This window comes from Poecilia formosa, unplaced genomic scaffold (genome assembly GCF_000485575.1).
Source record: "Poecilia formosa unplaced genomic scaffold, Poecilia_formosa-5.1.2 Scaffold118, whole genome shotgun sequence".
Lineage (NCBI taxonomy): Eukaryota > Metazoa > Chordata > Actinopteri > Cyprinodontiformes > Poeciliidae > Poecilia > Poecilia formosa.
This window is the reverse complement of record NW_006800057.1, coordinates 68,666-82,336: the sequence shown is the minus strand read 5'-3', so window position 1 is coordinate 82,336 and position 13,671 is coordinate 68,666.

Genomic DNA, 13,671 nt, shown 5'->3' with positions numbered 1-13,671 from the left:
CTTCTCGTTAACATATTACAGAGCAACTTAATGCTGGCTGCTGTGACAGGGCCTGGTTTTGTAAAAAAACAGCCTCTGATAGTGTCTTCCTCTAATAACTTTGTGTGTTATCTGTCACATTCTGCTTCACGCTGCGTTTCAACTTAATTCGGGTTTGCTGTGATCATGAAAGGCCACTAATCACGGCAGGCAAAATTGAGCTGAAATGAAACAATAATAATAAAAAAAAAGTTTAATTTCTCACCATACATGCAAACTCATTACAGAATTCAAAGACTAAAATGCGTATCTGCTTCCATGTTTGTTTCGGTTTGAAAATATTCAGATTTTACAAAGACAGTGGAGTAGAACCATTCAGCGTTTTATCTTCATGCTCACCAAAATCTGCTGTGACATAAATTTGCATTTACTGCACATCGGATATCCAAAATCAAACCTCTTTTCTTTATGGTTCCTCCTTTGCCTGTCAAAATAAAGTAACACATCTTACTTACAAAGATGATTGTTATTTAGTGGAAAAACAAAAACAAAATAAGCTTTTTATTTTGTTTTTTCTATCTGTTCCTATGGAGGGCCCTTTGAATCAGCTTTGAGACGCACAGATAACCAAAGCAAAGACATAAAAACAAGAACAACACGAGCTCATCCATCTGTTTCAGTTAAATAATAAAAATTCACATCATTCTGTTTAACATCCAAGGAGCAAAAACGTTTTCACAGTAAACTGTCAAAATACTAATGGAAACATGAAAAAAAGTGTTTGATTGCTGTAATGACAATAAATACTTTATTTACATGAGTTATTTACAGAGGAATAAATAACTTTAGTTTTGATATTCCATGTTTTTAGAACATGGAATAATGTAAAACATTTAATGTCACAAAAAAGCTAAAGCAGAAGAAACCTCAGAGGGAGTGAATACTTTTCACAACACCATACACCTTATCTACATTTAGAAATCAAAGACCATCTTCTACTTCTTTCTCTGCACCTCTTTTTAGTCTCAGCGTTGCCCCACTGTGGACACATGCGCTTTTTTCTTCTGAATTCAGAAGCTAACTCATGCTAACAACCATGCTAACGCAGAGGAGTTTGATTTTTTAAAAGATAATCCGTCTCATATTGCACTGTCAGGTCATAGTGATAGTTTTAACAAATGTGTAAAAAATAAATTTTTATGAAAGTTACATACAGCAGCTCCATTGGAAACAATTTGCTGCCATCTTGAGGTTAAACTTATGACACTAATTATTCCTAATTGTGCTAATTTGCATACTGAAGACCTATTTAACCATTTGTTTGACAGCAACTAATTGGGGATTTCCTTTTCCTGAATAATTCTAACTACATCAATGCAGTGAAGGGTAAATAGCTAAATTCTGTGTGTATTTTCAGGTACTGTAGAACTCCTGAATCTTAAAGCTTATGCAACGTCACCACCTTGGTGGTGGTCATGTTGTTATTGATTAATTTTGGAGCTCAGATTTCCAAGCCTAAAAACAGCTGATCCCATGTCCAAAACACACACACACACACACACACACACACACACACACCTCACCTCTCACTTTCACTATCACAGCATCACTGTTCAGCTGGTGCAGGAACAAGGTGATGCGTGAACAGGAACAAAGGAAAGCATAATTGCATCTGGGCCAACACAAAACGGCCATTCACAAAGACAGCCATATCACTGCGGTCGGAGTATCGGGTCGTTTGTCTCTCTTTATCTCTCTCCTTTTCAACAGGGTGGAGCAGCGATGGCACAGTGGATCAGAGTGGAAATGGTGCAAACAATTACCATGCTGTTGACAGCATGGCTGCTGCCATTTCTTCAAATAAGGGGGTAATTGCAGTAGATCACTTCATCAGGTGGGTGCTTACAGAAAACAAATGGAACGGGACAAATGCATTGGTGGGGAAGTGAGGTGGTCAGGTTTATGGCCGAGTCCTGCTGGACTCAGAGAGAGTGTAGATAAAGATTTAGCTTTGACGAGATCTGGTCTGAGGTAATGGTTGTGTAACACATCAGTCTGAGGAGTTTTTGCGATGTGATGTGTGGAGCTGTTCACCAGGAAGAATGGAACACCGTTTCACTCAGCGACCTACCACCCCTCTTCCACCTCGCCCCCAGGCATATCTAGAACACCCTCACTTGAATAATTCTGCCCTCTGTTGACAATATTTCCAAGGCAGGTGATTCATTTCGACAAACAGCAGGGAAAAATATTAACAAGCACAAAGAAAACGCCAGTCAACAGTCAGATTGCTGCTATGGAAGAAGGCATTGCTCAAGGCCGAATGTCGAGCAGGCCGCTATCTAATACCTGTAAATAATTTCCATTTCCAAGGCATCAAAAACTCTGACACTTTGATAGCGAGTATTAGTTTCAAGAATTGAGATGGACTTTTTCTGTTAGTGGATGCTCGGTGCCTGGAATTAAAGTCCTGCGAGCACAATGTGGCCCGCGCTTTCCAGAAGAATGTAGCTGGGAAAAGGTCAGACAACAAATTGAAATCCTGGCCCAATATTAGATGTAAAGTGAGAGCTGAAGTGTGGGATGATTTAGGGAAAAAATGGCAAGGCTGAGAAGTAATGAAAAAAAAAAAAAACTCATGCAGAGCGAGACTCGATGGGCATTTGAAAATCCTTGGAGGGCTAGAAAGTATCTTCTAAAATATGGAATCGCTTCCAAATGGTTCATTCCTGAAGGAAGAAAAAAACTCATTTTGTATGTATAACTTTGAAAAGGTCAGAAGAAGAGCAGACAGGCATGAGAGAACTTATGAACCATCAGGAGAACAGAAAAAGAGGCAAAGCACTCATTTCTGAGGCTTTCATATTCTCTTAACACTTAAAGGCCCAGAGACATGGCTGCATTGTGTATGTTTCACTGTGTGCATTTAAATTGCCCTGTGTACTTTCTTATGCTCATTAATGAGGCAGAAAAGCATTATGGGATATCAACATGACGAGGGTAAAGGATAAGTTCTGAATGCCTCTTTCATGCTGAACTCTTCTTACTGTGAATATGTTTATAATGAGCAGCAGTGTGGCTTATAGTTTTTGATTTCGAAAAATAAAAAAACAAAGAAACGTAGCAAAGCTTTAAAGATGGATCTCAAAAGTGTACACACTTCTGTTAAATTTCCAGTAAAGTACATGGTCTTGAAAAATAATTGTATATTTTATTCATAAAGTTAAACAAATGAACTAAGATTTTACTATGAGGGAATAGAAATAAAAAATACTATAAAAATATATTAGCATGGGTGTACAGCCCCTTAACCTACTGAAACAGCTTTTGATTGAGTTTTAGTTTTATTTCTTAGGATTATATCAGCATTGCACATCTTCATTTATCTATATTTTTCTCCTTCTGTTGTCTCCATGCCTTTCCATGTAGCCCATCAGATATTTTGTCACGTTTAGTTCTGTACTTGTTCTGGTGAAGTCTTGGTTTTGTTCATTTGGATGTTTAAACTCACTGATGATGGGAAATATTATCACTCCCCAGGTTCAGGGTTGCAATTAATCATTATTTTACTAATCAATTATCCTTTCAATAATTCCAACAATTAATTGGAAAAAAATATTAACCCAATCTTTAGATTATTCCATTCTTTCTTTTACAATATTAGAAATACATTAAAAGATGCAAATAAACAACTTATTTGATTTTTTAAATCAGAAAATAAGAATTTTATTGCCTAAACTGCAATGATAAGCATTCCTGTAGCGAACGCCTGATCATTTGTAGCAACAACAAACATGCTTCTAACATGAAAAGCCATTTCTGTTTGACTTACTATCAACACATCAAAGGGCTGATCTATTGATCATATTTTGGATTAACCAATTAATAACTGAATATCAAAACAGGACATGTTTTCTTTTATAGAGTTTGAACCAGGTGAAGCTAAAACTGCCACTTGATGAGTTCTAGGTAGAACAGATTATCTTAAATAAAAAAAAAATCTATATACTTCTATACAATTTTGGCTCAATTGTACTATCAGCAAAATGGTCTTCTTTAGACTCTGTTTACTCCAGCTATTGATTAATTGATTACTAAACTATTTTATGGTTATTCCAGTAACTGATTAATCACAATTAGTCCAGTTAATCATTTCAGCATTAGTTGTTTCTGTCAAGTATATATTTTGCAATTTTGGTCCAAAACTTCCAGTTCAGTTTCAAATGACCATAACTGCAATGTAGAACACAAAGCATCATGACTGCTGCATCTTCTGCGTTCCTGCCAACCTGTTGGCAGAGCTTTGATTAATTTCCATCTCATCTTCTCAGTAATTCTGGTAAAACATCTGGTATACCAAGACCAAATCTGAGGCCATGGCCTCCTCTGGGTTGGGGAGGATATCCTGCCCCAAGTAGAGGAATTTAAGTATCTCGGGATCTTGTTCACAAGAAGAATGAGGGGGAAATGAAGCAGGAAATCAATAGGCAGATTAGCACAGTGTCTGGACTGAAGCAGGCGATGTACCAGTCTGTCATGGTGAAGAGAGAGCTGAGTCAAAAAGAGAAGTTCTTGATTTACTAGTCGACCTATGTTCCTACTCTCATCTGAGAGTTTTGGGTCATGACCAAAAGAATGAGATCACAGATACAACGGCCAAAATGAGTTTTCTCTGTAGGGTATCTTGGCTCTCCCTTAGAAATAGGGTGAGCAGCTCAGTCATCCAGGAGGGATTCAGCATAGAGCCGCTTCTCCTTCGCGACGAGAGGAGTCAGTTGAGGTGGCTCGGGCATCTGGTTAGGACGCCTCCTGGACGCCTCATCACATCCCAAGATTCATTGCAGGCCTTCACCAGGGACTTTTGTTATTGTAACAAAGCCGGAGCAATTTTAAATGTTAAGTATATTAAAAAAGTTAAAATCTTTAAAAAATGCATCTTTAGGCTCTTATCATCTCCATAAAGATGTCTTTTTATATAATTTTGTAAAATAAGATTTTAAAAAGGATGAAATAAATAATACAAAAAAAGCCCAGCAAGATTTCCAGCTTCATTTTTACCAGCTTGTGAGTAGAGCCGTCACGGTTGCCAAGGTGACAGAATATATGCTGAGGTAACAGTGGGAATAAAATGTGAAGTTTGACTGTCCAGATCTACAGCTGCTTACTTCAGGTCTTAATGGTCTATGAAGAACCCGGCCTGAGTCTGCAGGGTCGTTTGAAAGACGCCGCAACAGAATTTGGACACACATTGCATAATACGATTATATTCCATCCTTTATACCCATTCTGAAATGTGCACTTCGCATGCATTTAGATGCAGCTGCAAAGAAAATGCCAATAGGACATATGCTGTCTGCTTACAGTTATCCAGATTTACTCAAGCTGATGGCAGATGTCTGCCTAAGAAGACTGAATTAATTAAAAACCTGCCTCAACAAGTATCAGATGAAGGTTGAACACACTTTAGCAACCTGCTTAAATTTTCTTCATATATTTCTTGGAACAGATTTGTTTGGCTTGTGTAGTTTGAGAGTAGAAGATATTTGTCACATTCAAATTGGAAAAGTGCTTTTTAATTTGTTCTCTGAGAGACTTTGTGACACTAGTACCCTTCATCAGCCGTTAGAGCGGAAACAAGCTCAGAGAGAGAGAGGAAAACAGCAAGTTTCCTGAATCAAACACCAGATGTCTGCATCAAAGATAAACAGCCTCCATATATAAGGCTGGCCATTATACTAGTCACAATAACCTGTCAGGAGTGTTTCCCCTTTTAAAAACCACTTTATGCTGCTCCATAAAACACACACACACACACACACACACGCACACACGCACACGCACACATGCAAACACACCCTGGGAAGTGAGCCACATCACCAAATTAAGAGGATGAATATGCCTTTAAGTGTGTATTTTTAGCCTTAAATTGATTTTAATGATGAATGGACCGTCCACTATAATGTCACTCACTGGATATTATACTGTCTTTAAGTACATCTTAACTGGAACGAAATGACTGAACACAACCAAACATACAGTGGCAACAAACATTATTACACACCTTGCACATTAGTTCTATCTGTCCAAATTCTAAATTGTTTGTGCTTAAAAAACAAAGATCAAGCATCAAAGCATTTTAAATGGCTTAATAAAACCAATAATTGAGTATTTCATTCTGATTCCACATTCAATAATACTTTTAATGACCAAGGTTTTCTCAAAACTTAATCAACCCCCTGAATAGAATTTTAGTAACACCTGGATTGTTGTTGATGATGATGATGATGATGTTTAATAATTGCCCGTTTGATGAAGAATTGCTAAGTCAGGGCCATTCACCAATAATGTCACATGGCAACAGTGGCACAAAGTTCTTTCTAATAGAGCAGAAAATATCACAAAATTGTCATAGTGTCATTGGTGCTACAGCAGTAAGTAAAGGAAAAAACAAGTGTTGCCTTTCTGGACTAGAACAGATAACCCTTAAAACAAGTGTTTACATCATTTATGGAAGTATGAAGCTGTAATCCAGTCGTTATTGAGTATCTGCACTTCTGTCATTACACACACAAGCGTGTGCACATGCCCGCATATCCCCATAGAGAAACAGAAACAAAAAGGATTACTGTATTTTAAGGTATTTTACTGTAAACACAAATATGGTCCTTGCAAAAAGAGTTTACAGTGTGTCTTATAGGTTAGAGCACAATTCAAGAATGATGTAAATTTGGCCGCTGATGCAGACAGACTTATTCTTAATTAGAGTAAAATATTTCAATCTCCTTATAATAAAAACCAGATGCACAAAGTATTCATCTTTTAATAATCACACTTTTCGGCATCTCTTAAATATCATAGTTAATAAAACCACATCTATTAAGATAAAGAATTTTTTTCATCTCAAGCGTCCACAGCAAGCATTTTCAAAAATGAAGTGGCCCAAATCCTGTTCTGATTGCCGAGAACAATTTTTTTGTTGCTTTGGGCCATGTTTGCAGTGAGGTGGTTTGGCACAATTCATTCATTCTATTGAACAGCAAAGTTTAGACCTAACAGCAAGTTGCAACAATGTGGGATGATTTCATTGACCCATTATGAATGGCATTATGGGAGCGCAGAAACTCGGTCTCCATCAGGGGAGGCTGTGAAGACAAAGTCTAGTCTTTACGGCCTCATTTCTTGCAAGCCGTTAAGCTAAGTTGCTATTGTGTTTACAGAAACCACATGGGTAAAGTTTAAAGTCCTTCTGCACCATTAACAACAACAGTGTTTGTTTTCCATGTTAAGTGTGGACATCATTAATGGATGTCTGATTATAAGTAGTTCCCAAGTCGCACCTGTACCCGTCTCATTTAGGAGTGTCTCCAACTCATCCAATGAAGTTTCTCTTTTTCCTGCATGAAGACATTTGACTGTATGTCATTTAAACATGGAGAACTTATTTACAGCTATATGTGTTTATAAAGAGACGAGTCTGGGCAGATGCAGTTTTCTGCAAACTGCATGCTTTACCATCAAATCCATGTTTTTCTACATGACATGTCAAGTCTACAGGGAGGCATGAGAATGGCTCAGTGATGCTTAAAGTAAAACTCACCCCCCAATCAACAGTTTTTTTTTTGTTTGTTTGTTTTTTGGCTGATAAACTGTATAAATAGGTTATCTAGGGTTTCATCTTTATGTTTATGTGCAAATTTTAAATTGTTTGTGCAAACTGTTTACTTGGGCATTACTTTTCCCTAAAGCCTTCTTCATCACAGCCCCCACCCTTCCTCCTCATCTCCCCGCCCGCTTCTGAGTCAGGAGTTGTTGTGAGCGTTGCCATGGTGACTGATGAGAATTTATTGATAGTGTTACTCAGCTTTCACAATGTGGACAACGTTGTATTTCATATTGATGCAATTTGGTAATATACAGTGAAAAACTGCTTTGATGCAATTGATAAAATAATATTTAAGCACATAGCCATTATCTTGAAGGTCCTCTTCACATGTCTCTCTAGAGCAGGGGTGCCCAACGTGCAGTCCGGGGGCCATTTTTGGCCCTTGGACTGATTTCATGCAACTGTCACTCATGAATTATACAAATTTGGCTCTTCCAGAACAGGCAGTTGATGCAGATGGAGACTTTTTATTTTTAATTAGCATAAAAGCATTGCCAACATAAATATGTTGTAAGAACATATTTACATATGTTCCACTGTAAGAAAAAATTTCTTACAGTGGAAATTGTAAAGAGCAACACAAAGTGTGTGTCTTTTTACATCCAGGCTTTTAAAATACGTAGATCTACATCTATCCCGAGATTTTCACTGAAACATTGACTTTACTGCACTTTTTTATTTAACTTATTGAACTTGGCTAAATTTAGAAAGCTTTTCTATAGAAAGTGATGCAAAACCTTTTGTTATACTGAGAATAAATTAATTTAATAAAGCTAACACAAAAGGAAAACTAAATGCTTTTATTTTAAAGCAGCAAACTTGCAAATTTCTTTTTAAGCTTTTGATGTACAATTATTGATTCTTGTTTCTTTCCTACAGAAGATTTTTAAAAATCCCACTACTTTATTTGCTTAATTTTAGTTAATTTATTTGATAAAACATTTGGACACCCCTGCTCTGGTTTCTATAGCGCCACAGAAACAGTATTGGCGGGCCGGATTTGACGTTGACATATGCGATCTAAAACATCTTGGACATGGTCAGCAATGTGCTGAAAAATGTCTTTTATTTATCAGCTGTGCTTTGTGTAGGCCATGACGGGGGGATTTATTTACATCAACATATTGTAGTCAAACAATGCCTGGGATACTTGTGCATGCATGTTTTTCTGATTGCATTGACATTGATTCTCTATGGCTTGGTGAGGAGAGAGTTTCCAGCACAGTAAGCTTTCAGGCATTAGTTACAGTTTAGGTGTCACCTAATCTACAACACAAAGAACACAGTGTTTTCTTGAATACTCATCACAACAAAGGTATAAAAAGATCAACTGAAAGCTTGACAGGTCAGCTGCTCAGAGAGAGCTGCCTTACCAAATCCCCGGTGCCTTCAGTGAGCATTAGGCAAAGCAGGGTGTTTGTTTTTGGTTTATAATAAAGAGTGGTTCAGCTTTATCTAGCCCTGACTAATGCACAACTTTGCAGTCTGCACACCATCTACAAAGGAGTGCTGAATGTGACTCCGTAGCTGGATTCGGTCCGCTTGTCTCTACAGTTGTAAAATGTATTTCGGTCACAATGTGGATCTCTTCTGGAAGATAAACCCGAGCAAATAAGAGTCGACTTGATGAAAGCAAAGCACATCTGCCAGTGTGGTTCTGGCTTTTTATAAATTAGAATCTCACTGAAAAGATAAGTCATCCTTTTTTTTTGTGACGGGATAAGCAGGGAAGGGAGCTTTTCATCGTCCTTAAAAAAATAAAACTCCGAAAAAAAATAAAAATACCCTTTCACTATTTAAAAGGAGCAGGAATCAAAGCTATGCTTCCAATGGCAGTTTGGCAGCAAGCGTCAGAATGTACAAGAAACACTGATCCTATAAATAATATACTCTGATAAATTCCAGAAATACTGCATGACGGATTTACTAATGTAAATATATGTTCATAGGTTTATGTTTGAATAAGAAAATCAGTTTAATTTTTTAGTCACACATAAATGTTTCAAAACATAAAAAAATAGTATCAGACAAAGATATTTTGACTGAACAAAATGCCCAGTTGTCATATGATGGCTTTGTTATTAAAGGAGGGAAAGAGAAATCTGTCACTTTATAAAAGGGTAATAAAACCATTCTGAGGCTTTATGACTCCAGTAGAACCACTGAGAACCCGTATCTATAGATAAAGAAACATGGAACAGTGAACACTTCCAAGAATTATTCACTCACCAAAGCAACTCTGACTTGCTTTGGTGTAGGCCTCCTTACATACTCGGGTGTACTCGTCCACACAAAGGTACCTTTCTACAACGCGTACCCACACAGTGTCACACTGTGCAGCAGGAGACGGTGTTCATGTCAAACTGTTTTGTATGTGACACTGAGCTAATTAGGTTAAGTGTTGGTGAATCCGGTTGCAAAGACACGTCAGTCACAGTAACTAATTTTTTTTTTTTTGGCTCTAGTGGCTTTTATTTGACAGTGAATTGACAGGAAAATGGGTAATGAGAGAAGGCGGAAAATGCTGCAAAGGTCACCAGGCTGGGAATCAAACCTGTAACAGCTGTGTTGAGAACTATGGCCTTCCTTTGTGGGTGGTGCTTAATCCCTATGACACCACAGCACAACAGAGTAACTACGTTTTCATCACAAATGAGCACAAAACTTTGTCAATAATCCACTAGTGTTGAAAAAGCTTAATTTTGCCATTGAGGTGTTTCCATTAAACAATAAGCACATTTAAAATCACATGAATATGTTTGTTCCCCCGACAAGTCATTAAAACATGCCACTACATCATCCTTCTACCACTTCTTGTCATGTTTGCCCCCAGCAGCAGTAATATCCAGTTGTTGATGACGTGACTCGTGCGATGCCGACAAAAGGTGCATGTATTTCAAGCAACCTTAAGTAACCTTTAACCTTTTCCTTTCTACTGTGCTCTGTACTCTCACTAGCACTGCGGCGGGTGAATCGGTTCCTCTGAGGTCACCAGGCTTAGTTGGAACAACATAGACTGCTTCATCAAGGTCAGGGGTCATTATGTGCCTCAAGCGGAGGTCAAGTCTCTTGATGTCTTTTCAAACAGTGATGGTAGGATGAAGTGAAGCATGAATAAACAGTCTTGTGTGCAGTTATGAAAGACCTGTTTCATAACATTAGCAAAATCTGCATAATCGGTTAAGTTCAGTGTGTTTAACAAATGTGACATTTGTGACACATAGAGAAGTTTTTCCTTTGCCTAAATGTGGAAAAACAGAGTTTAGTTTGGCATATGATGATTTATTCCTGTGTATTTGTGTACAACACACCGTGTGAGATGATTTGTTGCATTCTGACCGTCAGATTGGACTGCAAGTGAGAGTTTGAAGGTTCAGTGATCCTTCACTTCCTATAGCATCTATCAAGAGAATGCCAGTGAAACAGACTGAGTGTATCGCTAACAGTTGAGACAGGATCCAGTAACGTTTCGCAGAGTCCAATTTTCCTTTAATTCTGACTTTTACAAGAGGAGAATCTGAATAAGGATCCCAGACTTTGCTTAACAATAACACTTGAAACTGTTGATTTTCCTTGGAAAACTAGAGCTGATAAGATAAAACATTAAGTACCTTAATGACATCAGTAAGAAAAGTCAGTAATTATTACTACAGTGCATTACTATCGGTTGGAGATGACAGAAAGGCAGCAGTTGTTCAAATAGCTACATTTAGGACCTTGAACCAAGTGGGCTGTCATAATCATGGTGTGTGTGTGTGTTTTTTTGTGTGTGAACCTACTCCAACCAAAACATCTCTGCAACAGAAATCCACCAGCAGGACCATCACACCTTCCATCAACTCTGACCTTCCACCTCAACCCAGTAAAACACTTTTTTTTTTCCTTTCACCTATACTGTGTCTTTATCAAACCTCACCTGGTCTAACTATTCCTCTCCTCTTACAGACATCATCGACATCATAGAACCACAAACAAAGACATTCTTAATCTAACTAAAAAGGCTAGTTAGACTGAAGTGGTTCAATAAACCCCTTTGAGTTTATGAGTCAGGAAAATACCTCAAAACATGACGAGGACTGTAGTAGCAGAAGGTCTTGCTAAATGTTGCTCCTGTCAGATAAGAAAAGGCAATAAAATCCAACAGTACAGGGTACGTAGCTTCAGTCGGTCACATCCAGATGGACAAAGTACCGGGTCACAGAGCCTGACTCATACCAAAACACTTTCTTCAACATGACAGTGACTTTACTTTAGTGGACTCTGCCAGTAAGTAGATCTCAGTCCCGGAGCGCTTCTTTGGGATGTGATGGAACATGAACATCAGATCATGGCTGTTCAGCTGACACATCTGTTTCAACAGTGTGATGAAGAGATATGGGCCAAAATAACAGAGAAATCTGAAGGCAAAAAGAAGGTCTCACTACTTGCATAGTATATCTACGCTTGGTCTACATTTGCAGTCCAAGCGGTTAACTTCTGTTTGTCTGTTTTATTATTTTATATTAACATCAGGCAAACAAAAGAAGGAGCTGTTCCTGCTGGCAGCAACATGTTGCTTCAGAGGTTACTGATTGGTAGAATAAATTCTAATCTATCCAACTTTTCAACTTCTGTCTTCCAAATGAAGTAAAAAGTTGGCAGGAAGTAATATTGGGGGAGTGTGGCACTTTTAGGCACGTTTAGTTCACTGATCCAAAAAGTCTTTAAAACATGAAGTAAAAGATGGAGGCTGACTGGGTGAAGGGTTTTCTGGAGATGAACAGATCTGTACCCAGCTATAAACTCACTCATAGGGACATAAAGCCTCTTTTCACCACCATTATTTTCTCCCACATTGACTTTTATTTTTCTTGCAGGTTTTCTGGAATTATGTAAAGATTTTGTGTTAAAACAATGCTAAATTTTTTCTAAGGTTTTCCACTTCAGCAACTCAACAGGAACCAAACTAGCAGTAGAAATCAAAGCATTTTTTGGTTCTGGTTAGAAACAGAATTTCTGTGTGTATGTTATAAGCACATTTCAAAAGGCAAAAATATGAGCATATATTCTAATTAATGTCAGACTGGTAGAAATATTTCAGCAAAACATATTAACTACAAAAACATTGCTGTTTGTCTCCAACATATCAAAGAGAAATTATTAAAAGTGTTAAGACAGTCAGTGTCTCCCTTATTCTGACTTTATTCAGACAGAACTGAGGAACTCATTTATTATTGATGATCAGGAGTCTCTTGGGAATAGCTGAGAGTTAAGGAATATGAATCAATTTCATATAATTAAACAGAAATAAAACAGAGTGATGAAACAGAAGAATGAAAATCAGGGCAGAAATAGGTAGTTTTCCTGACAAGCTTCATGCCTCATATGCTAAGCTTTATATAGAAAAAGCTTAGATATTTGGTCATATTTTCAAAAAGTTTGCCAGTGTTCTAAACTTTTTTTTCTTATTTTATTGCTGCCTTGTAAATGCTGAATTTTGCAAGGACAAATGTTGCAACTGTCATGTTGGGTTCCAGTTTCTTTACCCACATACAGAACACCACCAGGAGAACAGATAATCAGATAAATAAAGTTTATTTCAACAATGATGAGAACGTGATGAGTCTGATCTTTGGGAGGGGCAACCGGTGTCGTCTGTATGCTGACTAGTGACAGAGAAATGGTGAGTTTGAGGTCGTCGGAAAATAGAATCTTTTGAAACGATCAGAAAGACCTTACTTGATCTTGAAGGAGACTTCTGCCAGGGAGGAGATACTGTGGGTTCCAGCGTTTGGTCTCTTTGTGAGTGTCCTTGAAGTGATCCAGGTTCCAGTGTGAGATCTTGACAGAAAGAGTTCTTTGTTGGAAATGTGAAGGCTGTGGTGGAGGACGTACAGGTGAGGAGGAGCAAGGAGTGAACCGACTGCCAGCTGAGAATCAAGGATCGGTTTTACTGCAGAGACGATGGAGGGACTCGGGCAAGCAGTGGGTAATAGTCCACGGCGACACGAAGGGGAATAATGAGAAAGCCAGGGACTAGGGAAACCAGT